At 39.8% G+C, this 27,504-nt stretch overlaps 1 protein-coding gene across 4 annotated transcripts in view; it reads right to left on the bottom strand.

Moving 5' to 3' along the window:
- The window catches only part of LOC132920381 (zinc finger homeobox protein 4), a 106,400-nt gene extending 79,444 nt beyond the window's left edge, over window positions 1-26,956 (bottom strand). For 2 of the 4 annotated variants that reach the window (XM_060982734.1, XM_060982735.1), the window contains exon 1: window positions 26,062-26,955. The gene's annotated coding sequence lies outside the window, so the exon portion shown is untranslated. Of the gene's footprint in view, window positions 1-22,490; window positions 22,863-26,061 lie in introns of those variants that run through there. The other 2 variants (XM_060982731.1, XM_060982733.1) reach the window with 2 other exon arrangements.
- Window positions 26,957-27,504: the final 548 nt, after the last annotated feature.

Genomic DNA, 27,504 nt, shown 5'->3' on the forward strand with positions numbered 1-27,504 from the left:
CCGAAACCGTCGATAAGTCAACGTCATGTCAGTGGTATTAAAAAGGATTTCGTTCGTCAAAGAATTATTACACGTTGCAGCAGCTCACACATGTAGGTACCGTCATCATATTATCGATCGTTTTTGACCACACACACAGGTAAAAACCGAATTTTGACATTTCTTTGAAAATCACATTGTCAACCCACACACGTTCATTTCAAATCGTCGCCTACAACAATAGACGGTATACCACCACAGTGGTTTTCAAATATAACACTAGGCGGAATAACGATTCAATGATTTATCTATATAATATACAAATATATATATACAATATACATAATATATATGCACATGTACTGCCGGTATATTATAAATCACACATATATAGGATATACGGTCCACCACATTGTCAACCTACGAAAAATGTTCGAACGCCCAAAAACCGTTGTTTGGACACGTTCTGTAAAAACATTATTATAACGCTTTCGAAATGACAGCAACAGTTCAAAAGTTTATTGGTCTGTCGCTGCAGATATATCGATAAAAAACGAATTAAAATTAAACATTATACTCGTTACTAGTATTATTTATAGATGCAATGCAAGTAACTGCAACTGAGACGTGCGTACAGAGCTGCAATCTGACTACCGCTGCACATGCAAGTGGCGAATCGCGTGTGGTCGTGTGTGCATAATACTGTATATATATATATATATTATGTATACACGTCATATATAATACATTATTATATAGATACGTATATTATTGTCAGTTCTGGGTTTACGAGACTTTGGAGAAATATAACTATATATATATACCGCCCCCACGTGCAGTTTGCGGTGTGCGGAAACCAAGTGCGACGGACTTTTACAAAGTGCGTATATAAAACCAACAAAACACACACACACACACTCACGCACTCACGCGCGTAAACATCACACAAAAACACCCTTTTCCGGCTTTCCGGGTTGTGTGTACAATATGTGTGTGTGTGTATTCGTACCGCGACGGAGTTTTTCAATGGGATGACCGCCGGCCGCGAAAGCAGATGAATGGAAGTCCGCGGGGACTCGCGCCCCTGATGACGTCACCTGTGACTAGGTCAAGGGCTCGACCACTAAACATATACACACGCGATCACACGCCCGCGCACACACGAACGTGCGACTACGTACTCATTGTACACCGCGGTAAACTCGGTGCTGCAGAAGTATATATATATATATAGTTGTCGTGGTGACGATATCCAAATTCGTCGTCGTTCATAAGCCGTTTGTAAGACAATCGTGTATTTGTCGTTTCGAACGACTTCATTAAACGATGCGCTGCCGTCACAGACATCATAATATATCGGAAAGACGAAACGCGGCAGTCATATTATAAGATTTTCTTTCGCGTCGATAAAATAATATATATATATTATATACACACACACATTAATTAAGCGACGGTCGGCCGTTATTAATATTGACCCGAGTCCAGCCATTATTTTTCATTTCCTAACCCAATGCCGCCGCCCCCCCCCCCCTCGGCTCTCTCCGACCGTTCTCCCCGTCGACACGCACACGCGAGCGAGCGCAAAATACAACACACACGCATCCCAAGACTGAGCTGCAGCAGTTTACACGATGGTTTATACTGCGCGGGGGTTATTCTTTTTTTCCTTATTTTCTTTTTCTCTGTCTTCCCCTCCCATACCGCTACGCCGATCATCGCCGTACCCCGTCCGGTTCTCTGCCGAGGTCTTCAACAATTAGATAAATTGGATGCTTACGTTTCGGGTCCCGGGCATATCTCAGAGTCGCCATTCGCCTCTCCCTCGCTCCGCGCGCACCAGCACATACCACGGGTTTTTCCATTAATTAAAAGCCTAAACCGAGTGGGGAAAAACTTACCTCCTCGCCGCCACCGCCGTCCCAAGTCCACCGTCCGTCATATATATACACACGAATAACACACACTCATGCAAAGGCGGGCGGTCGGCGCGGTGGCGGCGGCGTTGCCAGAATGAACGCGCAAAAGCTCATTAAAGACCGCGTCGTTTGTCCGGCCGGCGCCTGGTGCCCCGGCGATTTAACCGCCCGCCCGCCCGCCCACCTATCCGCCCGTCGTCGATGCCGCCGCTAACACGCTCGCCCCGCAACCCTCCCCCGCCTTCATCCCCACCCCACCCAATCCTACCGATCATACGGTCTTCTATATATAAGCGACGACGTGAGCACTGCGTGTGCATGCGAGAAGAGGAAGCACAGACGCGCGGTGGGTTTAATTGACCGCCCGTTGTTTTTGCCCGGACGCCCGCAGAAATTAAAAACGACCATATATACCAGAGAAACTTACAGTGTACGAGTGTGCGTGTGTACGAGAGAAAACTGCCGCGCCGGTCGATGGTTTTTCCGGAATTTTCGCACCAACGCGCGCTTATAGGTCGTATATAAGTAACGACTTCGGTGCGAGCGCGCACACACAAATGCACATAAACACGGTCGTGCGGTTGTATATGTAGTATTACTGTATTAGTGGTATATACCCACGCACACACACATATACATATATATATATATATAGAGCAACAGCGGCGGTAATAGTAACAGTGTGTATAGTAGTAGTACGGTCGTAGAATAGTGTTGTGGCGGTGTGTCGTAGTAAATAGCGGAAAATCCTATCGTACAATGTTTCCTATTTGCACTGCGTGTTTATACGGGGAAAAAAATAAACCGTCTAGCCAATTTATACGTTCACACTTGTGCTCGTCGCACATGTAAGCTAAGAAAAACCCTCTCGCAGACGAGGTTCTAATACTATATATATATATAATATGTACCTATTGGCTATTATGCGTAAAGAATTAGGCACTGGGTGTATGTATACAAAACATAATATACGGGTAAACGATGAGCGGATCTCGATCATTTTCCAGAACCGATGAAAAACTTTTAAAAACTATAACGAAGACGAATGACTTCTTTTTTTTCTGTTCCTCAAGTCTACCAAAACACCACGAGTCCAATACACGTTACTGTACCTTACTGTGTTATTATATTATGTGTCACATGTGCACTTAAGTGCAATAACGTCCGACGAGGGGAAGCAACAAAAGCCCCTATTTCTGTCCTGTTAAATAACGCGGCTTTTAAGTCACGAAATTATATAGACGGAAAATATGGAAATTTAATTAATTCATTCTTGGCGGAAAACTGTAGCTGCGTTAATTGTGCTTGTAAAACCGCGTGCGCAATTTAATACCACTTGATACCCAGAGGGGGAAAACTGTCGTACCGTTGGAAATTCGTGTTTATTACAGCAATTAAAAGTCGATGTAAACAACGCCGATGAAAAAGTTTAATGTAATAAAAAAAATTAGTTTAGTATTTTTACACCGAATAATAATAATGATAATAATAAAAAAAAAACCTGTTAACATCTTAAACGGGGAAAGTATTTTGCAATGGGGGAGATTTTTTTTTTTTTTTAATGACCATTGCGATTTTATTCAGCGATTAATTAGTGGGATTTCATGTTTAACGATCGTGTAAAAAGAAATTAATTTAAACCGAAGAGGGGAGCATTTTTTTTCTCCGAAATAAACATAAATAGGCATGAAAAAAAGATTATTAAAAAATGAGCTTTTAAACCGGACATTTTTTTGACCTTCGATTTGTATATAAACAAATCCTTCAGAACCCTTCTTGGCCATTTCAACAGAGCAAATGCCGGGGATGAGAAATCGGGTAATATATTTTTTCATTAAGCCCAATATTTTCGTAGGGTTGCATTCCTAAATATATTAAATATTATCGAGAAAGGACGTCTTTAGGGGGAAATCTTCTCTACCCATCTGTACCTCATTCTTTCGTCCTTCTTCGGTATAATTGAAGGACCGGACCAATATCGTCCGGAAGAAAATTGAAATGAGTTTATGGAGACTTTGTGTTATTATTATTATTATTCAATATTGATAAAAATTCCACTGCTAGTTGCTGGTTCATAACAAATAGCTTAAATCGAATGGAAACAAGTTATTACGTTTACATCGTTTAAAATAAATTTTGATTTAAATACTTAAATTAATTCCGATACAAAAATTATAATTGAATTAAGACTTTGCTATTTCGTTGATACGCATAGAAATAATGTGCAGAGCTGCAATAAAAACCTGTTTTACCGCAAGTATTTTTCACATTTTAAATGTTTTATAAAATAAACGCACTTGTATAGATACAACCAAACGATGTGTTACACTGTATTTTATTTGTAAACTTACAAAACCATAAACTTGAAAATGATTTGAAATAGTTTTTTTTAGAGGTAATAAAATCAAAATAAAAAAAAATTTAAGAGTATATAAACATTTCGAAAATAAATAAAAACTTTTTTTACGCGTTAATTAAATTTTTTTTTTTTAAACAGTAAAAACGAACATGATTTTGTACGTACGTGTAATATAATATAACAAAATATTTTTGTAAAAATTAGTAATGAAAAAATGCGTTCCTAAAAACGTTGCACGTCGTGAAAACGAAATGCATATACGGGAAACAATTTGTTAGCGAAATCATAATAATGTGGGCAAAGAAATGAGCTATAATTCTTTGGCCGGCAGCCGAACGCGTCAAAACGTAAGTGGGCACTTGACATCCGTCAGCAGTTGGCCACCAACTATCCTCCTATGGTTTTCATTACCAGACACAATAACGGCGACGGTGGCGGCAGTGGAACAAATCGTTGAAATAATATTCCGCTTGCGAATTTTGCCGGACAGATATGCTTAATGAAATATATAATGAACGAAAGAAATATATATACATAATTATAAAATAATCGACTACTATACAGAAAGAAGAAGCGTTTAATTTTCATATTCCCACAAACGACAGCAACGGTCGCGGCGGCAGCAATGACGCTATCGAAATGACAACCCAAAGTGTCGGTTTTAATCACCTTCGCGGGGCCCCGACGGGGTTAATTGAACCGGAGAAGAAACACAAGACCCGCGTTGTCATTGAGGTTATAAATTGCGCGCGACGCGAAATCAGATAGGTATTGATGAGTCGCCCACGCTAGTACCTAATGGCCCGATCAATCATATAATTAATTAAGCCCCTTTTGTCCGAGCAGCCGGAGAGAATGATAAAAAATAAATACGAAAGAAAGAAATAACAGAAAAACACACGCCGTCCTACTGTTAATTAAAAATCATTCCGATACCATTTATATACACGATTTTCGGTTCTCTTCTACTCCCTTTCTCTCTTCACTCTGTTTCAGTGTCTCTGTTCCTCTTGCCCACTCAGTCTCTCTCTCTCTCACACACACACTATCTCTCTCTTTCTCTCTTAGTTCGCTCGATACAACCGTGCCGATATTTTTGCACCTTTATACACACAGACAGACACCACACTGCAGACACAAACGTGTGGCCGGCGGGGCAATTAACACGGATGACATTAAAACGAAAAAAAAAATGCGGGCAAACGGGTTTCGGTGTTGGTAATAAAAAAACAAAGTGGAGAACGAAGAAATGTACGCGTGTACACGAAGATATTTTGTCTGCGACTCGTAAAAACCGGCGCGGGCTCAAAGAAGCGAGGCGGCGGTGGTATTCGGAAAACGCGTCTAAAAAATATCCTCAAAAGACCTGTCAAATGATAATAATTAAAAAAAATAATAATAATAATAAATTAACGTTAATGCAAAACACACGCCGGCATATTCGTCGTCGTGACGTTTTCTATTTACGCGCGCACGCGTCCAATCTGCCGCAGTCGATTACACAAACCACTTAGCGTTCGTGAATCATTATTATTATTTCATGTATACGTGAGTTCCACTATAATGTATAATAGGTATATAATACATATTAAAATATTATTATTGATAATAATAACAATAATCTCCTCGGGGCTGGCCTAATTGTTGTGACAGCGGACAACATAACTGCAGCTATACCTATATACCTATATCTAATATTATAATATATACCTACGCACACGAGCTAAAGTACCGCTTTTTATGTACGGACGCAGCGGGCCGCAAAAGCCGGACGGGAGCATATAAAGGAAGAACGAAAACGGTTTAATAATTCAACGGTCGTCTAATAGGGAGACGGTGAGTAGCGGGTGGGCATTAATAAAATACGTACGTCTTGAAAATAGTAGCCGCGGATGTGACGGGTTCACGGATGTTCGGAGCGCCGAGGTGGGGGATGATATGGTGAAGGGGAATAGATGGTTAGCAGCGGCGCGACGGGGAAAAGTTTTAATGGAAATGGGCACCCATACATATACATTAGTCTGAATGCGGGAAACTGAAAGAACACGTAATAATGAAAAACGGGAGCGGAGAAACTTAACATGTATGAAAAAGACAAAAAAAAAAGGGAGAAAAAGAAGGAAAAGACGCTATACGCGGGGGAGAGCGGTAGCAAAGAAAAAAGGGAGATTTCCATAAGAATAAGTAGACGTCGGGAAAAGGCATACCTTCTTGTTCGCATACATACTTACATTATATATATATATATATATATATTATATACATATTATATTTTTTTTATTATTATTTCTTATATGAGGAGAACAGTTTTATAGGAAAAATTCCCATACATACATCACGTATACGAGTAAGACGGAGAAAGAGCCCAAGAAGAGCGGCGGTGGGGGGGGCATATGTTCTCCGAAAAAGCTCCACGCGATCGACAAGACGAGGCGCTGCAAATACGGCTTTTGGCTATACGTTTTTATTTCTCCGGCGTACAACATTTCTTCGTATAAATAAATAAAACGGCCCAAGCGTGGAGTAAAACAAAAATATAAACATATATATATATTTCCCATTGGACGCTAAAATGTGTAAAAATATTGAAAAATTGATCACCTAAAAAGCTCGAATGTACGCGTTAGTATACTAGTTTTAGGTATAAGTTCACGGCAGCGGCGTCGGCGATGGTCCTAAAGTAGGATGTGAAAAATCTATCCAAATAAATCTTTTGATTTATCCTTTTTTCCTATAGAGGTAAATTCGAAATCCGAACGGTTTTTGATTTCAAAGCAATTTCGTGCAGCTTATGACAGCCTTATACCTACAACCGTTCACCTAAAACAATCGTTTATGCACGCACATCGCAACTTCTTCCACCTTCTCATTGTCCTTATTCACTTTGGAACTTTTTCAATGGTCGCGTGTCTAATGAATAATGAGTAAGAGCGGGCGACTGAAGTACACGGATCCCGTTGAATAATAAAGAGTAACGACTTATTATATTTAATATTGTGCGACTATACGATGAATGTAATAATATTATATTATAATATTTACATATACGTATAATTGGTACGCGTCAGAACAAACGGATTTGAACGTATTCCAAAACGATTTTAAATGTTTGTATCCAAATTGTTGGCCCATGACGTATACAAGACAATTATAATAATATACTATAGATAAACGGGTGAATACACTGTAGACGATAGAAAACATTTCAGCCGACAATCGAAAAATGGAAGTTTGAAAATCAAGAAAAGCCGACGATTTTGGGTATTCGTATTTTATTGTTACCTGCTGCAGTGGCGACCGTATTATATTGTATTAAACGCACAAACGTCGGATTGAATCAATGTATAGTTTGAAGTTATTGAAGCAAGTATTTCATGCATTTTACGCACGCTGCGGGGTTAAGACATCACGATGCCGTTCAATGGGATTGAAATAAGGTAATGGCGTCTACGAAATAGGTTATATGCGCGAGAATAATATACAAGAGAAAACAATATAGATATATATATATATATTTCGTGGGCCGAAATCCATTATTTAAGATTTATCGGACGAGAAAAAGGAAAAAAATACGAACGGCCAAAGAAGAAGTGTGGACCTAGTGGCGCGTCACATATATACCTATACATATATATTATATATATATATATAAAAGCGACGGTCATCGCATTGTTGTCGTTTACGTACCTGTGTCCGGTTAATTGAGAACAATACCAGCCTTTTAAAGACAGTTGACACGTCGCCGAGTGAACACACACATAACGTCAACCCCAATGGGCGCCATTAATTTATTATTTTTGCCTATTTATCAACTCTCTCACACTCTCTCGCCCCCTTTGTATGTTTCCCTGCCCATCCAAAAACCGTCACATTAGTATTATTGCACGTAAATGTACGCACAACGTACACACCCACTAAAAGATAATCTCATAATGTGCGGAGTCGGCGACCGTCGAGGACGTGGGCGTTGTCGTCCGTTGGTCGGGGTTGTGTATATATATATATATATATAGGTATATAAATATAATGTCGAAGTGATAATTAACAGTTTTTTCTTTCTTCTCTACACACACACACACATACATAAAAGTACACTCATGGCGTTGGTGTGAGTGCGTATAATAATATAATGTGTAGTCGTCGCTAATTTGAAATCAATGTATTTTTGCGCGAACAGAGTCCAAGATGTACCACGGGAGGGGGAGGAGGTCGCACACGGAGAAATCTTGTTTTGATATAAAATAGGTATCCGTGAAAGCCGTGGCGCGCACGCATACAACACAGACAGGATTACCGTATACGAAGGAGCAAGAAAGAGACGGGAACTGTACAGCAGAGAAAGAGACAAAAAATACGGTTTCTCGCATATAACGTATACAAGCACCTTATAATTTATATTATACATTCTAATTTTTATTATTATTATTATGTGTATATATTTTTTCTTTCTTCAGATTCCACCTTCCTACCGCGGTCGTCTTTCGCTGTACTTTATGGGCCGGTTATAAAATAAACGCATTAATAGAATACTTAATTTTCGGTCACTCCGTTTGCGGTGGGTCGTCAACGGTTCGAACGGCAATCGCGATGGCCTAGTGTAACAACAAATAACTGCAACTTGCAAGACACGAGCATAACATAAACTATAAATTCTCGACTTATACACGAACCGAACACGACTGTTTTCGCGGTGATGAGACCTGAGAATGGAAGAGAACAGATTCTGAGTCATCCGCACGATAAAAATGTATAATATATAAAGTAAAACGAAAAGCATAATTATACAAATTAACAACAATAATAATAACACTTATAATTTATATATCATAAAGACTCGATTGCGTATACGACAATCGTTTCACGTTTTTAACGACGTTTCCATCGATATCAATGTACGTACCAACTAAACAACATCGTAAACGATGAGTGCGGTTGTACCGAGTAAACTAAACTAAAAAAAACTGCCTTGTTTGCACGATTTGTTCTTTTATGATTATCGCGGTATACAGAATAGTACCGGTGATATTATTACCGATGGTCATAGAACGCGTTAACAAGAAACGAGTTAACTCGGAGCGCCCGGGATTCGGCTTTTTAATCGTGAATTCAAACAGACTCGTTAAAGTAAAAAAAAAAATAATAATAATAAATAAACGTGTCGGTGCTATATTTAAAAAGATTTTTTGGCCCCAGCGACCGGGCTCACCACGCGTTAATTAGCCGGGGACGTTTTCTTCTTAGCGCGCGCGTTGTGTTGTTTAATGAACTCGCCGCGGCGGTTGGTTTTCTAATGAAATATGCGAATTAATTAAAAACCGTATAGGAGACAACGGGGCCAATATAATATATATACATGTGCGTGCATTCAGGGGACAAGTGTGTCAAAGAAACGGTCATTAATTTGAATTAAAATAAAAAAAAAAAAAAAATAGAAAAAAAAAACCCGAAATAGCGTGGGTTCGACAACGTTTTATATGTATTAATATATATATTTATTTATTTATTTAAATATCGCACACAGTGACTGCAGTGGAATTCAGTGTCGGAGCCCAACCCAAAGAGTGTTTTTTTTATTATTATTATTATTATTATTTATAAGGATTCGGAGAAGTTTGAAGGAACGCCAAATGAGTTAATAAAATATAATTTACTCTTATTATTACGATTGTTGTTCGTGTATACAGTATACACACATATGTGATATTAATTTATTTAAATGTGCATATATTTATGTGTGCGCTAAGAGATTATACATATGTATATATATTTTGTGTGTGTTTAATTGTTATTGCCGGACACACCAGAAATAAAACTGGTCTCGGGAAACGACCGAAACGATGATTTATTCGCATAATCTCTTTGTCGAGCAAGATGTCTCCTCTCACCCTCTCGTACACACTCATCTCTACACTCTCTCTCGCACCCCTCGACCCAATATACAGATATGTCTATTTCTCTCCCACACAAACGCGTGCGCGTGCGTGCGCTCTTGTTCGGTTGGCAAACGTTCGTGGTATGTGTTTAATCTGCTTCTGATGCTCTCAACTGCTTCTTACGTCTACTATATAGAAGGAGACTATACATTATAACATTAAATTATAATTGCCGTTTGTTTCTCGCTATATATTGTGCCACAACGAATTATTTTCGAAACACCAAAATCTGAATGCCGCCGACACACCGGCTAACCGTCCGTTTGCGGTAACTTATTAAACAAGATATGCGTTGTCGTCGCCGAGAAAAAACAACGTGTAAACGGAATTTATAAAAAACAAAATCTATTTTTATTATTATTATTATTATTTTCTTATATGATTTAATTTCGAGTGTGCAGTTATAACTGCAGCGGTCGAAAATAAAACGAGCGTGTTCTACAAGATCAAATGAAAAATGTGTTGAAATATCACTTGAAACGTGTACGCTTGTAGTACCTATACCTGCTATACCTATAACATTTTGTTTAAAAAAAACTCCCAGTGGTTGAGTGTACAATACAACTTAAAGAGCGACAACATTTAAGTGTTTACGTAAGTTTGCACGTCAATAATTTTAATAATTAACATTACTATAGATACCTACATCAGTGATCGTCGATAGCCACACGCATACGCATACAGGCGTACAGGTGGTAGGACATTTTAGACAGTTCTACTGTGCATTTTTTATCGCCATCCAATCGAACAATGATAATTATTACCTTGCGAAGATCTGTGTCGATAAATGAAAAAAAAAAATGTAACGTATAGCTATCCAACCGCCACTATAAAATATATACATGAAAATATATACCTATGTGTGTATAGATATTTGTAGTGACGAAATTAATATTAAAAAAAATATGTTTTTGAACGACATAATGATGGTTAATAACTACTTTACGTGTTCTGCGGCAGAAAAAATAATAATTGAGACAGTTAATTACTTTCGGATACGCATAGTTTTGTTGGCGTTTTTTTTTATTATTATTATTATTTTGGAATTAGAATAACTATTTTTATTATTATCATTATAATTACGCTGTTACGATAATTATTATTTTTTTTATTTTTTTTTTATCATTATAATACTTATTACTGCGTGCTATTGGAGAAAAAGCAGAATGCGGTTTCCTGTGTGTTGGTGTGTATACAATATGTGTGTCGGGGCAACGCGCGAAATATTATGGCTGCCGTGATAGCAATAGGGCACGTTATTACACTAGCTGTTTTGTCTCTGCAATAATTCGTAGTGTATAATAATGGGAGGTGTGTGATTACAGGCAATTAAAGTAAAGGACGCCGCCCCCTCCCTCACGCGTCTCTCCGCACCCACACACAATTCCAATACCGGTTAATTAAACATTTTTTCCTCTCTTTTTTTTTTTTGTTTTTACCTAGGCAACGTAAAAATTACACTAAATACAAAAACACATAATGCGACGACACATGCTCACCACCATAGATGGAAGTTTTAAATAATAATATGTAATCGTACACATGGGCCGGGAATGTGAATATGATGTGATCGAACGGGAAAAAAATAAACCGTCCGTAATAATGGTAATCCATTATTAGATGAATACGTTTCGGTTTGACACGAATCCAGGGACACCGATAATTCACGTGGAAGAGAGGGCGTGTGTCTTGTGCGTATACAATGCGCACATAATACAACGTGATATTGGAATAGTATTGGAGGAAAAAAAAATATGTATTATATTATATTATGTATTATTTCGTTTGTTTCCGTACAGGTAAAACCGGCGGCGCGGCGACCGCATCGAAACACGTCATCCAGATATAGTGATGTACATACTCGTATATTGCAGGATGGCAGTATAATATCATACAGAGCGTTTCGAGTGACGATGCCGATGGTAGGAGACTCGCGACGCCCGCGGTCAATAATATTATAATTTATAAGTAATACCTGCATATATAATAATATTATTACAGCGACAATAATTGGACTGCCGACCGCATAACATGCTGCGAGTGGATCCGGACGGTTTACAATTCCGCGTTTCTTGCAACACAAAGGACGCTCGGGAAGTTAATTTTTAATTTTTATTCAATCGTCCGAGTCATTAAATTTTTTTAAATATTAATATAAAATATGCGTGCGCGCGCATAATAATATTGTATATGCATGCATGTTATATAGGTATGTTTGTAAATTGTGTGCGCAATAAATGTCAACGTTTGCCAACTATTCGAATGCCATCACGGACGATAAAAATAACGAAGAGATCGGATAAATATTAATTTCTAATCTAGAACGGTATTGGAAATTCAAAAACGAAATGGATACCACGTAACAGCCACGTATAACATAATAGATATTATATTATCGTCCTTACTTCAATATACGTTAATTACAATAAAACCAATAAAACGTTATTCATTAACATTTTTACACCATTACAATGTTTAATATACACGATTATTGTCGAATATTTAGAATAACACTCGTAAACTTTTCTCGCCGCATGCTGTATATGTAAATGTATAGTAACATATTATAATATATCGACAGACTACACGCGCTTTTGGATACATTTGTGTGCGTGTGTGTGTATATTTAAGGGATAAGTAAAAACGCTTTATACCTATACACACACACCAGTAATATTCATTAGGTAGGTTGTTTTATTTTCAGTTTCTAATAAACGCAGTTTTATAGGATTACACCGAGAAAACGACACCGGACGAGCGCCATCATCATCACTCTGTATACGTGTAGGATCCGAGGCTTCTGCAGGGGTTCACCTGACCGTCAGGGTCGATTCATTAGGGATTTATGCCGCGTGAGACGACACCACCGGTCGGAATGTTCATCGCATTTATATATAGGTACGTCCCGCGGTTTTCGGACACACAACAACAACACACCGGACGACCCATACGCGGCACACACAATAATATAATGATACATAATGTAATATAATAATATCCAAATGCATTTTTTTCCATCCACAATGACCCTGCACGTACCTACAATTCAAACAGTCGTTATCGTGAGAACGCCGCACGGTCGACCTGCAGCACGGACCGATATCTATACACTATACAGTAATATTTATTATGTGTTCACGTATCGACCGCAAATTACTAACAATATTCGAAATCATACACATAGCTTATAAAGTTATAATATTATTATGTATTTTTCAAAGCGGATCCTATACATAGACGCACTTTTGTGTTTCCACAAAAATCGGTTAAAGATAATATGCAGCTGCGAGCAATAATGATTATTGTAATCGAACGTTGCAGACAGGGCGAATTTAAATATTTTGAATAGATAGTAATTAATAAAATATGATAATATACGTTGCGAAGGAGAAACAGTGATGCATTATCATATTATCATATTATAGTTAAACATAGTCATTATTATAAAGTCGACCAAAACGAAATAATTATAATATATGGTTGTGACGGAACACGTTTTTTGTATGAGCATAGAAAACCGAATATTTTGCCAATTGTTTTCGTTAAGAAAAACACTGTACAATCACCGAAATCGTATAAAAAATGGGAAAAGGAGAGAGCGGTCGTCGTCCACGATTATGGAAATAATGACCTTTTTAATAATATTATATTACAGCTAAGTGTGTATAATAAAGAAAAGTTGAGAAAAAAAAACGTGTAAATCACAACGCGCTATATGCTAACGAGTGTGTTTAATATATTATACGTAATGAAAGTAATGCAGTTTAATTAGTATCAGAAAAAAAATCAGCTGAAGGCGATCGAATAACAGAGAAATTCAAATGACAAATAATAAAATAAAAAATAGTCGATAATAATGTAATTGCAACCTCCGTCGATGCAAATTACACGCGTATCGTCATCCGAAGAGGGGAACAACGCTACAACGTATTATTATTATTATTATTATTCGTTTTGTTATGTAACATCGGCTATAACCGAAATCTGTAAAACTATCGACAAACGCGCATTTTTGCCGTCCGGACCCGACGACGACTCCGATCTCGATTACAGCCGCCGTCGTCGGTTATTATAACTATATATTATAGAGTTACGATGTCTATAATAATAATATTATGTGCACTGCAGGTAGATGGGTACGCGTATAAATATAATAATATGAAATATTGAAACGCATGTCGTCGCGGGGCCATCAGCTCATATCGTATACATATATATATATATATATAATGGGACACAGGTATATCGTCGTTTCTGGGGCGAATAATAACCGTTCCAATTGTGAATCGTTTAACACGATGTAACCCTTTTTACACGGCAATACTGTAACTGGACGGGTTACGTGTGTATTATTTACGACTCGAGGGGACGCGCGTGTGAGTGTGTGCGTGTGTGTGTGTGTGCGCGCGCGCGTCAATATCTTTTACCCATTATATTCTCATATATACATCTATGTGCGATTTATATGTATACGAGGAGATTTTCTTTTCTTTATTTTTTAATAAACGGTTAATTGTCAACCATAAATTTTTCGCAGCCGTGTACACGACACGCACACCGCCGATGGAACGCAGGAACGAGGTGGGGTGGGTGCCGGTCGGAAGCCGTAGAATTTGCGAAATCGTCGCGCATCACTTCAGACCTGCTCACTGAAGGGGACCCGTGCGCACCCTCCTCTTAAAATTGTCGTCGTCGAGACGTTGCCGCCGCGGCCACAACCACCGGAATTATATTGCACACGTTCACATACATGAGCACACATATAATATATACGGTGACGGCGAAACCAACCCGCAGGTCCCATTAACAATAAACAATATGACAATATTTCCCCCGTGCATAATTTGCATAATAATTTTCTCACTCGATGTATGTGGCTAGGTGGTGCCGTCGTCTATATGGCGTGAGGAGAGCAGGAGAGAACGACGACTATCGAATTCGCGAAATCGCGAGCATAACCGTTTTTTCGTTCTATTATATAGTTATCCGCGTTATTGTCGATAAAATTATTACTATTATTATATTATTCTCCGATTCCGTTTCCGTTACGTAATACGATTATAATACTGTCCGACTACTCGTACTATAATATGGGCGCGTAATACAGGGACATCTGCAGTAGTAATATAAAAATCAGTAACGCGGCTATACGTGACGTTATGAGTATTTTCGTAATTTATTGTAATATAGTAATAGACGGGGGGGGGGGAGGATATTTGATTAAAATCAAATCTACCGCGAATAAGTCGCCGGCGCGTAGGAGGAGGCGAAGGAAATCGGTATAACCGGTTATTATTATTTTTTCTTACGATCTAGAGTGGAGTGGGGGCAACCCGATTTATTGAAATGACAAAAAATATTATCGTTTCGTCTTCGCTGACCATTAATGGACCACCTCCGCCGCGCATACCTACCGCCACAGCCGCCGTTGCCACAATTATTCTGTGTACGCGACGACTACGACGACGACGACGATGATGATTTATGTGTTGCTCACAAAGAACTTTGAAACCAGTTTGCGCGATTATATATACACATAATAATATACATTTGTATTATAATTTAATAGCATTATATATAGATAAAAATTATTCTCGTCTAAACGATAATCTGCGACGGACTCTCCCTCTCACGGTAACAGTAATTATTACGGTCGCAAGCACGCGGATTTTCGAATCGTGTGTCACCGCTACCGCCGCCGCCGTAAGTGCAGCGGATCCCTATCCGCTTAGGATTGCCCGCGCGTGTGCGTACCTATATGTACACATGCACGTGGAAGAATTGTGCGCGTGACATTTGAAATTCAAATTCGTTCGAAAAAATAGCGTTTTGCATAAACGCGTGCGGGGGGCCGCCGCTGCTATATGGCCCATTCAAATACAATGTTCCACGTGATGTTAATAAGGTGTACACGGCTCGCGCACCGCACATACCAAACTCCATGACTACACACTACCCCATACACCGAGGTGGTACCGGGGCACACGATCATATCATTATTATGGACTGCAAAATATTTATGAAAAAAAAAAACAGAACGTGCCAAAGGCTTTATAAGTGTATGCAAATCTAATGCACACGCCACGGGGAATTATATTGTGAGGGCACGTCGAGGGAGTAGATATCTCCCTCCCCCCCCATATCCCGGACCACCGTTATGCGTTTCTCCGATTACACAGCTTCTCCCGTATAGGTATGAATATTTTTATAATATGCAAATTGTACAAGACAGTAGGTACATATATATATGTGTATTATAATATATACACATAATATAGTCGTGTCTTATTATGATTTGGAGAAAAGCTTAAAAGAGGTCTACGCCGTATATGTGAGTATTGTAAACAACTTACGTAAGTTCGGACGTCACAATTGTGCAACACGACGCAAAATGGGCATATGGCTCAGCACGTGTTTGCGAAAATATACTAAGCGTAGGTTTCAAAGGCAATTAGACGGAACTGCTGATAGCTGGGGCCCCGGAAGTAGGCAGTTTACTTAAAATATTTAATTTTGAAATAACTTAAGGACGTATTAGAGTTGGGCGTATTTACCAGCATTTAATTAATGTGAAAACGTTCTGTAATATATTGTACGAATAAAAAAATAATTCGTAACTGCTAACGCGCACTTTTAACACAGCTCGCAGAACACAGCACATTTATGAATCATCTCCTCGATATTGAAACGAATGGATTTCGGTAAAACTTTTCACCGAATCGATATTATTTGAGAGCATCTATTTTAAAATATGTGTGATATATATTTATTATTATTTTTTAATGGATACCGAGTTAGAAATTAATCGTTCACAAACAAAAACTGATAAAACTGAGGATCGGAAGAACAATACACATGTAATCGAAATGATCCGGTGCGAGTATGCGCGATTTGCGGAGGTCGACGATACACACTAAAACTATAAGCTATCTGGGCGACGGAAAGCGATCTAAGTGTTTTAAAATTAGATTCAAAGAAAAAATAAAAAATAATTATAACAGAAGGCATGTTGTTTGAATTGCTATTTTTAAGACGAAGAATTGTGTTGTACGCTGCGGTAATAATTATAATTAACGTGCGGGCCAGAACACACGTCGTCGAAATAATTAGACGCCGATGGTGATCGGAGAGGGGTCGTGTTTCCCTTTTGGGACCGCAGCACGACTCGCACGAGTGTCGAGTTTTTGCGTGAACGGCATTTGAACGGGGCGGCAGAGCACGGCATTCAGCAGGCCGTCGCAAAGGTCCTGCGGACGCACGGCGCTAATACATACGACCAAACAAACGCAGCAGCCGCGGCACTTGAGGACATTTGTTTTTCCCGGGGTGAACGATACAACTAATAAAATGAGCATTATTATATTATTATGCGTTATAGTTATTTTTACACTCAGCTATGAGAGTTTTGATATTTTTTATGATATTCGATTCTAGTAGGACTAGCCTATATTATTTAGTGAACACTTAGATATGACAGTACAACGACAAAATGTTTCTTACCTCAAAAACGTTTTGTTTTTCGGCATTACGTTACATTTCGTGAAAAAAAACTATCCATCAATTTTGATATTGTACAGAGCTGGCGAGGAAAAATTATAGTATTATGTAGGTCAGTGCACGAGGTGCATCGGATGTTTATGTGTATGTATGTGTGTGTGAGTATATCGTGTACTACGTGGGAACGCAACAACACACTTCTCCGCCAGCGCCGCCACCCCTGACTGCACCGGACAACGGGCGCGAGAGGGGTATGGGCGAAGGGGTGACCAAACAGCTGATTTCACGGTTCACCGACCGCATCATCTTCCCGACGACGACGACGACGACGACGATGCCGCCGCCGACCTTGACACCCCCGCGACGTCGGCGGCAAAAATAAATAAAACTCGAAACAAATTGCAAATCGATTTTTTTCTCTTTCAATTTTTGCATTTTACATATTACAAACACGGCCAGCGTCCGTCCATATGGCACAGCGCTGGACACGAGCCAAACGCGCGAATCGTGGATCCTCACTCGCTCCGTTTTACCAGAGGTCGTCGTCGTCATTCCCCGAGAACGCATAAATTACAAATCGTTACATTCGATTACACGCGTTAACCCGTTGTTCGTCGCAGTGTTTTTGTATGTTTACGATAATGATATGCGCCACACCCCGAGAGACAAATAAGAGACAACGCGACGTCGTTTCATCGTAAACAAAGGATCCGTTACCGTTTCGTCCGTGGTCGACGACGACGACGACAAATTTGGACGCGTTTTATTTTTCATTATATCGTCATTCCCGAGACGACACTTGTTGTAGTAGAATTTCCGTCGCTGTAAAATCCGAAAAAGGTTATGGTAATAGCGAAACGCCTTCCCTTAAAACGGTCTAAAGTGCGACTTATCCACCGTAATTGCACCGTTGTTTTTGACAACCAAACGGTTGCATGATTGACTGAGTTTATATATGCATACAAATATACACACCTACCCTGTAACCGGGTTGTATATACGCCACGCTCGAAGGAGCGATGGGGTTGAAACGGACGAAACGTGTTATTAACTTTCTACTTTCGACCTCGGAAAAAGTTATTTTTATTAGCATCGATCAAGTAATCATTTCGGGTTTAAATGAACCACCTATGGAAAATCGAATACTTATAGTAGTCCGCGGTACACTAATAATATTATATTATATATTTTTACAGTACCTATTGATTTATAGGTACGTTTGTGTTGCTACTATTACAACTACTGCTACTACATTGCCTGCGCTGCGGGAATACGCGCATATACATTATGCCCAGTATCTATACATCATAAATAAGTTTTTTTTAATGTAATTTACTAATGCGCAATCAGTGTAGGCACGAGTTATATACAACTATACATAAGGAAAACATTATTTTAGTGTAAATAACATGAAATAACGAAATAAACCGAAATACATGAAATTCGTAATAATATGTTGTTGCCGACGATTTATGAAATATTAATAACTCATTTGCTATAATACTTGGATTTGATATCGAATAGTGTAAAAATAAATCCAAACCGAAACTCACGAGCCCACCAATCCATCTATATACACATACACGATACGCCTACCGTATGTTTTAGTACGTAGGCAGAACGTAGAAACGGTATGTATATACTATATACCTACACTAACGTGTGTAAAATCGTCACAACCAGCACGCGTGTTTTCCGGTAATTTTCGTGTAAAAAAGTACGAAAAACGAGCGGCCGAGGGAGCGACAAACGCACGGACCATCCCGGGAGCGCACCGAAAGCCATTTATAGTCTTTAATTTCACGGTTGAAGAATTGACCAGGAAACAAAAAATACACACCTCTATACGTAGTACACATGTTTAAACGCGTGTCACTATCGTATAATATCCGTAAAACAGATTTCTAAAAAAAAAGTACTAATCGACTTGATGTTATAAATAATATAAATATATAATAATATATAAAATTATGATTATATAACCGACTATTTATATTATCGTATAGTGTCACCGGTACGGCGGTTGCAAAACGATAAATTTGTTATCCAGTAAACGGTGTAGGTACGTCATAATAATACATCATTATATTACATATCCTATATACACACTATTTTATATTATTATATTATTATACATCGTGACATGATTTCGATACTTCCGAAAAGGTCATTGCGGTCGTTAACCACTGCGCTCACAAATGTTTATTTCGGCATGGAAAAATATAATAATAATAATAATGCTAAGAGACGAATAACGTTTTGAGACGCACAAACGCCAGCATATTATTATATGGTTATAGATGTATAGTGTATATTCTAGAGTGTACGCATATGACTGCAGGACGAGGACGGCGGTTTTTAGAGCGCCGTCAGCCGGTCGCCAACAGTAAAAGTCCTAAACGGTTTGAGAAATTTTTTTTGTCCCCCTCTCTCGCTTTCTGTGCGACTCGATCTTCAAAAGTCATGATTTATTTAAGTCCTGGCCATGTAAATCCGTTACGTACGCGCCGAGAGACATAAACGATTTTACGATCCAAGAATTGAGGACGTAAACCCAGATAGGGTGTGGATTAAGTTTTTATACGAAATAGTGGTTTTTATAACAGCGAAGCGCTTTTGATTTTACCCCCGAAATCCTTACGACGGCCGCGGTTAGTATTAAGCACCCACCAATTGAATAGCCTCGAAGAAAACCGCGAGTGTTTCGCCGCCGACTCATCGCCCTAACGATGATATACCTATATATATATATATATAAATATTAATTTATCCAAAAGAAACATTATCTTTTCCTGCGCGAACCGCGAGCATGCCTAACCACCACACGCCTTATATATATATATATATATATATACATATATGATTAATGATGTGCGTATATATGTGTGATACACCCTTTTGGGGCGAAAATCCTCGTATACAACACACACACATACATAACGTGATATATAATAAATCGGATAGAGAGAAAAAGCTAATCAGCGCGTGTGTGTATCATTTGTAATAACACCGGACTTAAAGTTTCATGAGTAGCCGAGGCGAAAACGGATAATAACATCGGGCGACAATGCGAGCGGGCTGCAGTGGTGGTGGTGGTAGTAGAGGAGGTTACGGTTTGCAGCGTATGTGTGTGTACGGGGGTGGAAAAGAAACAAGAAAAGGAAAAAAGAATGCGTCTACCAAACACGCGGTTCATCAGCCACATGCACACACATATACACACACACACGCACAAATATACACACACATATGCGTATATATATACGCGCTCGCGATAGGGAAACGGAGGGCGACGGGCTGGGGAGCGGTGAATAATCAATAGTTTTACAACAGCTTTTCCTTTTATTTATTTATTTTTTTTTTCATTTCCTACGCTCTTCTAACCGTTTATATTAAATAAGTTTGCCAGATATATTTTATGCCTTGCGCGTTGGTAATGGATTCATCTTAAAGTCTTACCTAGCCATATAGCTGCAGGATTTTATCCGCGTGACTACTGATCTATACACTAGACACAAACACTCACACGCGCGAGACTGCACTTTTTTACTTGATACAACACGATATTATATAATATATACACACACATTATAGTTGAGTTATTGCAAAACCGATGAGTTTTAGATAATATGATATATTATATATTTTTCCCCTTTTTAAAAACCAACTGCCTCGTTGCCAAATTCACTCTGGCACAACACACTCTCAAACGCATATATATATATATACTCACGCGCGTCATTATGTAATGTGCGGGGAAAAAAATCGATATCGGTTAATAGGATTAGCGCGAACTAACTAAGAAAAACCCCGGAGACCCATAGCGGGAGGAGGTGGAGGCAACAGCGGTGGTGTCTAAATATACGAGGGTGGAAACGTGCTTAGACGAGAGAACACAAGGGTGCCAACACCGAACCACGCACGCTATGACTAGGATTTCATATTTTCACGTAGTCTAACAATTATTAAGGTCTGTAGATAATTATTACATTATACTGCTGCTGCTGTAATATCCGAAAAATGGGACACCAATCATAATAATAAATAATAAACTTGTATTAAAAAAAATCTGGTTTTGTAACATCGGATGTTGAGAACAACCAACAACGTGTGTAACAGACACTATACATATATATATTTTCAAGGAGAACTTAAAAGTCAATTTACCACGAGATCGAGCAATAATAATTATGTAGGAACGGCTTTAATTATATAAAATAATATGGCTTGTTAATTGAAACTGCATAGTCATTGCATAATAACAGACATTTACGGTAACGACACTGGTTTACTGGTCTTACAAATATAGGATTGAGCAAAAAACCGGGCGAACGACCCACCGGTGTATAATGGATATATTAATAAATGTCTATAGACAAACGATAATTGATAAATACTGTTTTTTTTAAATATAACCATTAAAATTTAAAATTAAAACAAAATATTTAAACGAACTATGTACACTGTCTTAAAAAAGTATCTATAGGTTTAGGTCATATTTCAATATCGTAATGTATCAAAGAAAGAAAAACGGAATAATTCAAAAATATAAATTAACTTGATGTCTAAAATATATAATTTATATCATTCGCGAAAGTGAATATCAGTCGACAATTGAAAAAAACGGAGGAGCGGTAAAAAATATAGTAGACGGATATTTTTTAGTCGCGGTGACCGAAAATTTGTGGCAAAAATAAATAGAAAAAAAACCAAAAATCCAAAAAAATAAAAAAATAAAATAAAATAATAAATAAAATGTTCAACGAGCGTGAAAAATATGTTTGCGTTGTATATAGTACTCACGATAATAGTCAGTAGTGTCCGACTGCGACGGGACCGCGAACGACGTCGGCCCGACGGGAATATATTCCGCGCTAGCCGGAGTTCACTCGCGGAAAATGTCTGAGTATATATTATTTTTTTTTATTTATCTCGTTCCGTCGTTATTACCGGCGGCGTTTCGCGGACGAAAAATCAAACACTGTCCATCACCGACGGCGGCCGTCGTGGCCGTGACACCGAGCGTGGTCATTAAAAAGAAAATTTAATTTATCATAACTAATACACAATAAGAGATTGTTTGCGAAAAAATAATAATAATAGTCCAAGACGAGAAAAACGCGACGAAATAATATGTACTCGAATGAAAATAAAAAATGAAAAAAAATTATAATAAGAATTATATTTAATAATAATAATAATAATAATAGTAATAATAATAATAATAATAATAATTTGAGGAACTACACAGACCGTATATTATCACAGAGCGAATGGTTATTTGGAACTGTCGGGGCCGCGAGATTATTTTTTTGCTGGAGAGCGCGCGTGAGCCTGCGGCAGCGCCGGGACGCTTCTGTTTTGCATGCGGGAAAAGGGGCCGCCGCCGCTGCCGCCACGCACGCTTTCCGCGCGCCCGACCCCCTCGCGCGCGCCGTCATCCGTAGGGGTGGCACAGCGGCGGCGGTGGTTGTTCGCCCCCGCGCCCGCTTCGTATAATTAAGCGTCTTCATGTGGTGGGGATGGCGATGAGGTGATATAAGGGTGACGGTGGCCCCGCCGCGTCCTCCGAACATGTATACATATATAGCAGGGCAGTCGTCGTCGTCGTCGCCGAGTCGTATGGTGTAAGTAGTAGTAGGAGGAGGAGTAGTAAGTGGCGGCGGAGTTGTTGCGTGGAGGATGGTGATGAGGAGGAGGCGGCCGTGCACGCGCACTAGAACCCGACAAACCGTTGGCCCGCGGGGTCGTGGACGCGGAGGGCGGAGGCGGCGGCATCGGAGCGGCGCGTTCATCGCGCGGAGGGGTGGAATATATGCTAATGCCGGGGAACGACGTGCGCCCCGCCACCGCCTCGGCCGCCGTCGACGACGTCGTCGTCGTCGTCGTCGTCGTCACCGCCGTGCCGCGCGCGCATATTCAAAAAAGCCCCCGCCCGGGTGCGGCGCTACCGCACCGTCGTCGTCGCCTCCTCTATATATTATGTACGCGGCGAACGCACTGCACTCGTCGCGCACGCACGCGAAACGGTCGGCCGCGGCAAAAGCGGCGCGCCGGAGCTTTGGGCGGCCGGTCGGGACCGGCGGAGGGGAGCCTTTTTAATTAATATATGCACAGGGTTGGTGTCTCGTTATCTATTCCGTTTTATCAGCCACGCCTCCGCCGGGACGCGCGCATACATAATCATCGGCGACGGCGTTTTAATTGGTCGGCCGCCGGAGCTTTTCGCCCGCTCATTAACGCCCGCGCCGCTGCATATATCGTGATGATGCGCTTTCCGGCCAACCGCGGAGACCGGTTCTCCGGGTGATTATAATAATATGTAATAACTAATAATATTATGCCGTCGTAATATTCAGCAGGTAATATAGTGCATTAATACGATATTATAACACACGTTGAGCTATAATATTATAATAGTCATCGGTTGTTTATTTTACAAGTATTTTTTTGCACGCACGTTACAAACACCTATAATTCGGCCGAGCACAATAATTATTACCCGTCTATTAAATAAACTTAAATTTTACTAAAATACACTGTGAATTACGACGATTGATATTCGACAGCCGTTAGAACTATGAGGTGCCCCCGTGTACGATAGTTTCTCGAATTTTTCAAACAAGTTCATCGGTACGAATTACGATACATGCTTGCAATATTTATATACATTATATACACAGAGAGAGAGAGAGAGAGAGAGAGAGAGAGAGTGATGAAGCCGTCTGCGTCGGGGGTGGATGGGGGTTTCGTCTCACACGGCGCGAAGGGAGGTCGTCGTCCGAGTCAACTTTACGAGATTTACGACGTTTCGTTCCAACTCCCCGATGCCCATTCGGCACACACGCACAATACGCAATACCGTTAATGTGACGGGAGGCGGCGGGGAAGTGTGCAAGACACTGCGAAACGCGGAACGACAAAACAATGTAATATCTATATAATTATTTAAAAATATGTTCGTTTTTCAACGTTATTATTAATCATCATAGACATTTCTTGTTAAAAAAAACTGTATAAAAAAAAAAGAAAGCACTAATCCTGCACCGATATTTAATGAGATTGGCCTCCAAAGGTTGTAGGTCAATTTCTCAATAAATACTTTGCCATGAAATATACTATTATTGGGTTATCGACCTAAGTACGAGTTATTTTTATATAAGTATATTACAAACTTTTTTCTAGTTATTTTAGTAGTTGTACGGTTATTTTTAATACCATACAGTATACCGAGCAGTATACGTGATATACTTCAAAAGTTATAAATCAGTATATCTAGAATCTAGAACCTTGATCCCATAACAATCTTATCATATCACTTTTACAATCACTCAGAAAAAAAACAAATGATTGAAAGATACGCATTTGATTATTTTTCATTGTAAATGTAGTAAATGTATATGATTTGAAGTTTAAATACAAATCTTTATTTTTCAAACCAAAAAAAAACAATAAAATTGTTATTAATTTCGTGCATAGGTATAAGTTAAAAACTTCGAAGAATAATAATTACAAAACGTATTTTATTCCAGGAATAATTTATTTTAAAATTAAACGTAAGCGTTAGAAAACATAGAATAATTAAACTGATTAAGTTTGGATTACGAAAAATGCTATTTAGTTGTAATTAAAATAAATACTGCAGCAGTGCTCGTTTTGTACATAACAGCATGTGAACTTTATAGTACAATATAGAATATAGATAGTTCAAAATGAACGTAAGCCATTAGTTTGATAACTTTCGACACAAGCTTAATTTTTCATTTAAAAATAAATACGAACGAAACACATTTCCGCTAAGTGCCTAATTGGTCATACACATCGATCGCGTTATCAAGTCAATTAAAACCGTATACGCGCACACATTAACGCTTCTAATAACAGACCGAACGAAATAATGCCTATAGCAAGATATTTTGGGAATCGTACTTGTATTTTGCTATATTATATCGAGAATCGAGAAAAAAAAATAATAATATCTATAATACTGTCAATTCGGCATTATGCAACGTTCGTCGACCGATCGTCCCCGCGGGGCCGCGCGCGTATGGAAAACTCCGAACCCCTCATCGGCCGTGCGGCGGTGGTCTCAAAACCTAATTATCGTAACAACCCTCGAAGAAGAAGACGAATCGATTTTATTTTTCCAACCAACGTAGTCCCCTCACACGTTATTATTATTATTTATTATTATCATTATTGTTATTCGCCGATCAAACACTACTCGGCGGGTCGCTTTTCGTCGTCCTACGACGCACAGTCTGTCGAACGCAACAACAATGCAACATTGCAAGTGAAAAAAAAAATAATAATAAAAAAATCAACACATTCGTACTACTTCGAACACAATAATATATTGTTAATACAATTTTACCTGGGATGGTATAAGCGTGGTCGTCGGTGCTCTCTGGTTAATCGCCAAGACTGACGATCGTACGTCGGATGTGTCGGACTGGTCGGATGGACGAAGCCGCGTAAAATCTGACGCACTCGGTTGCGATTTATTATCCGCACAAACGATCCGCGGGATCGTAATTATTAAAATACACGATGTGTCCGTCCAACAATAATTCCCCGTCTAAATATAGTACGTAAAGATTATATTATTCACACACGACGCACTGTGTCGCAAACGCACTGCACGCGCCCGCGGTGGCGACGACGACTTTTTTGTTAATACCGATAACAATTATAATATTATTATTTCGCCGTTAAAATAATAATATTAATGTTATTATAATATATTATATTATGTCCGGCAGAGCGTGAAGACGAAGGATACCGCCAATGTCCGGTCGTCCGCAAAGTCGTGTAAAAATATTATACAATTATGTTTGTGTGTGTGTGTGTGTGTGTATGTATATGAGTGGGTGTGTGTGTGTGCGTGTGTTTGGCGTATATGAACCTCTTCTGCGTGTCGATGTCGTAATTTCTCGTACAAAATTACATTAATGAAAATAATCACAAAAAATTATATTAAATTTTGTACAACAGATGACACGGTGATAACGACGTTATTTTACTAAATTTTTTTTTATTTTTTTTTTTTTATAATCAATAATAATATATATATATATATCTATATAATCGAATATTGTATTACGAAACGAAATAAAAACGTTGTACGAAATGATAGTCGGCGGCGGTCGCACGCGTGTGTGTTAACAACAACGATCGCACTGATAGCAACGGCGGCGGCGGCGGCGGCACGTGTTCGGCGACGGGAGCGGTACTCGGCACGTCCTGTGGACACGGGCGCCGGCGGTCATCGTACAACTGGTAGTCGTTTCGGCTGCCGGCGACTCGGCGGGCCCCGTCCGGCGCACCGCGCGCGCCGCGCCACCGTGCGATGGGTCGGCGGGCGGGCGGCGGCGACGACGGCAACGACGACGACGACGACGACGACGGTCGGACGGTCGTCGCATCGCCGCCGCCCGAGCGAGTCGAGCGCGCGCTCGCGTGTACACATCGTGTTTGGTGGGTGGGGGGGACGATGGCGAGATGGGGGCCCGGTGTAACGGCCGCGCGCATATATTAATTACACGCCGATCCCGTGGCGCTGGCCCGCGTTGTGTCGCTGGACAGAGTGCGGTGCAGGGGGGGGAGCACGAAACAATGCTTCGGAGCGAGCGGACGAGTGAGGCCAACGCACACCTGGGCCGCCGCCGCCGCCGTCGCCCCACCACACCCGCCGCACGGATCCGTCGTCCCGGTGCCCGTCGCGTCCACCGCCGCCGCACAAGCCGGCACCGGCTACGTCTACGGCCGCGGCTTCGGCTGCGGCGGCGGCGATGACGACGGCCGCGACCGTGACGGG

Source organism: Rhopalosiphum padi, chromosome 2 (assembly GCF_020882245.1).
Source record: "Rhopalosiphum padi isolate XX-2018 chromosome 2, ASM2088224v1, whole genome shotgun sequence".
NCBI lineage: Eukaryota > Metazoa > Arthropoda > Insecta > Hemiptera > Aphididae > Rhopalosiphum > Rhopalosiphum padi.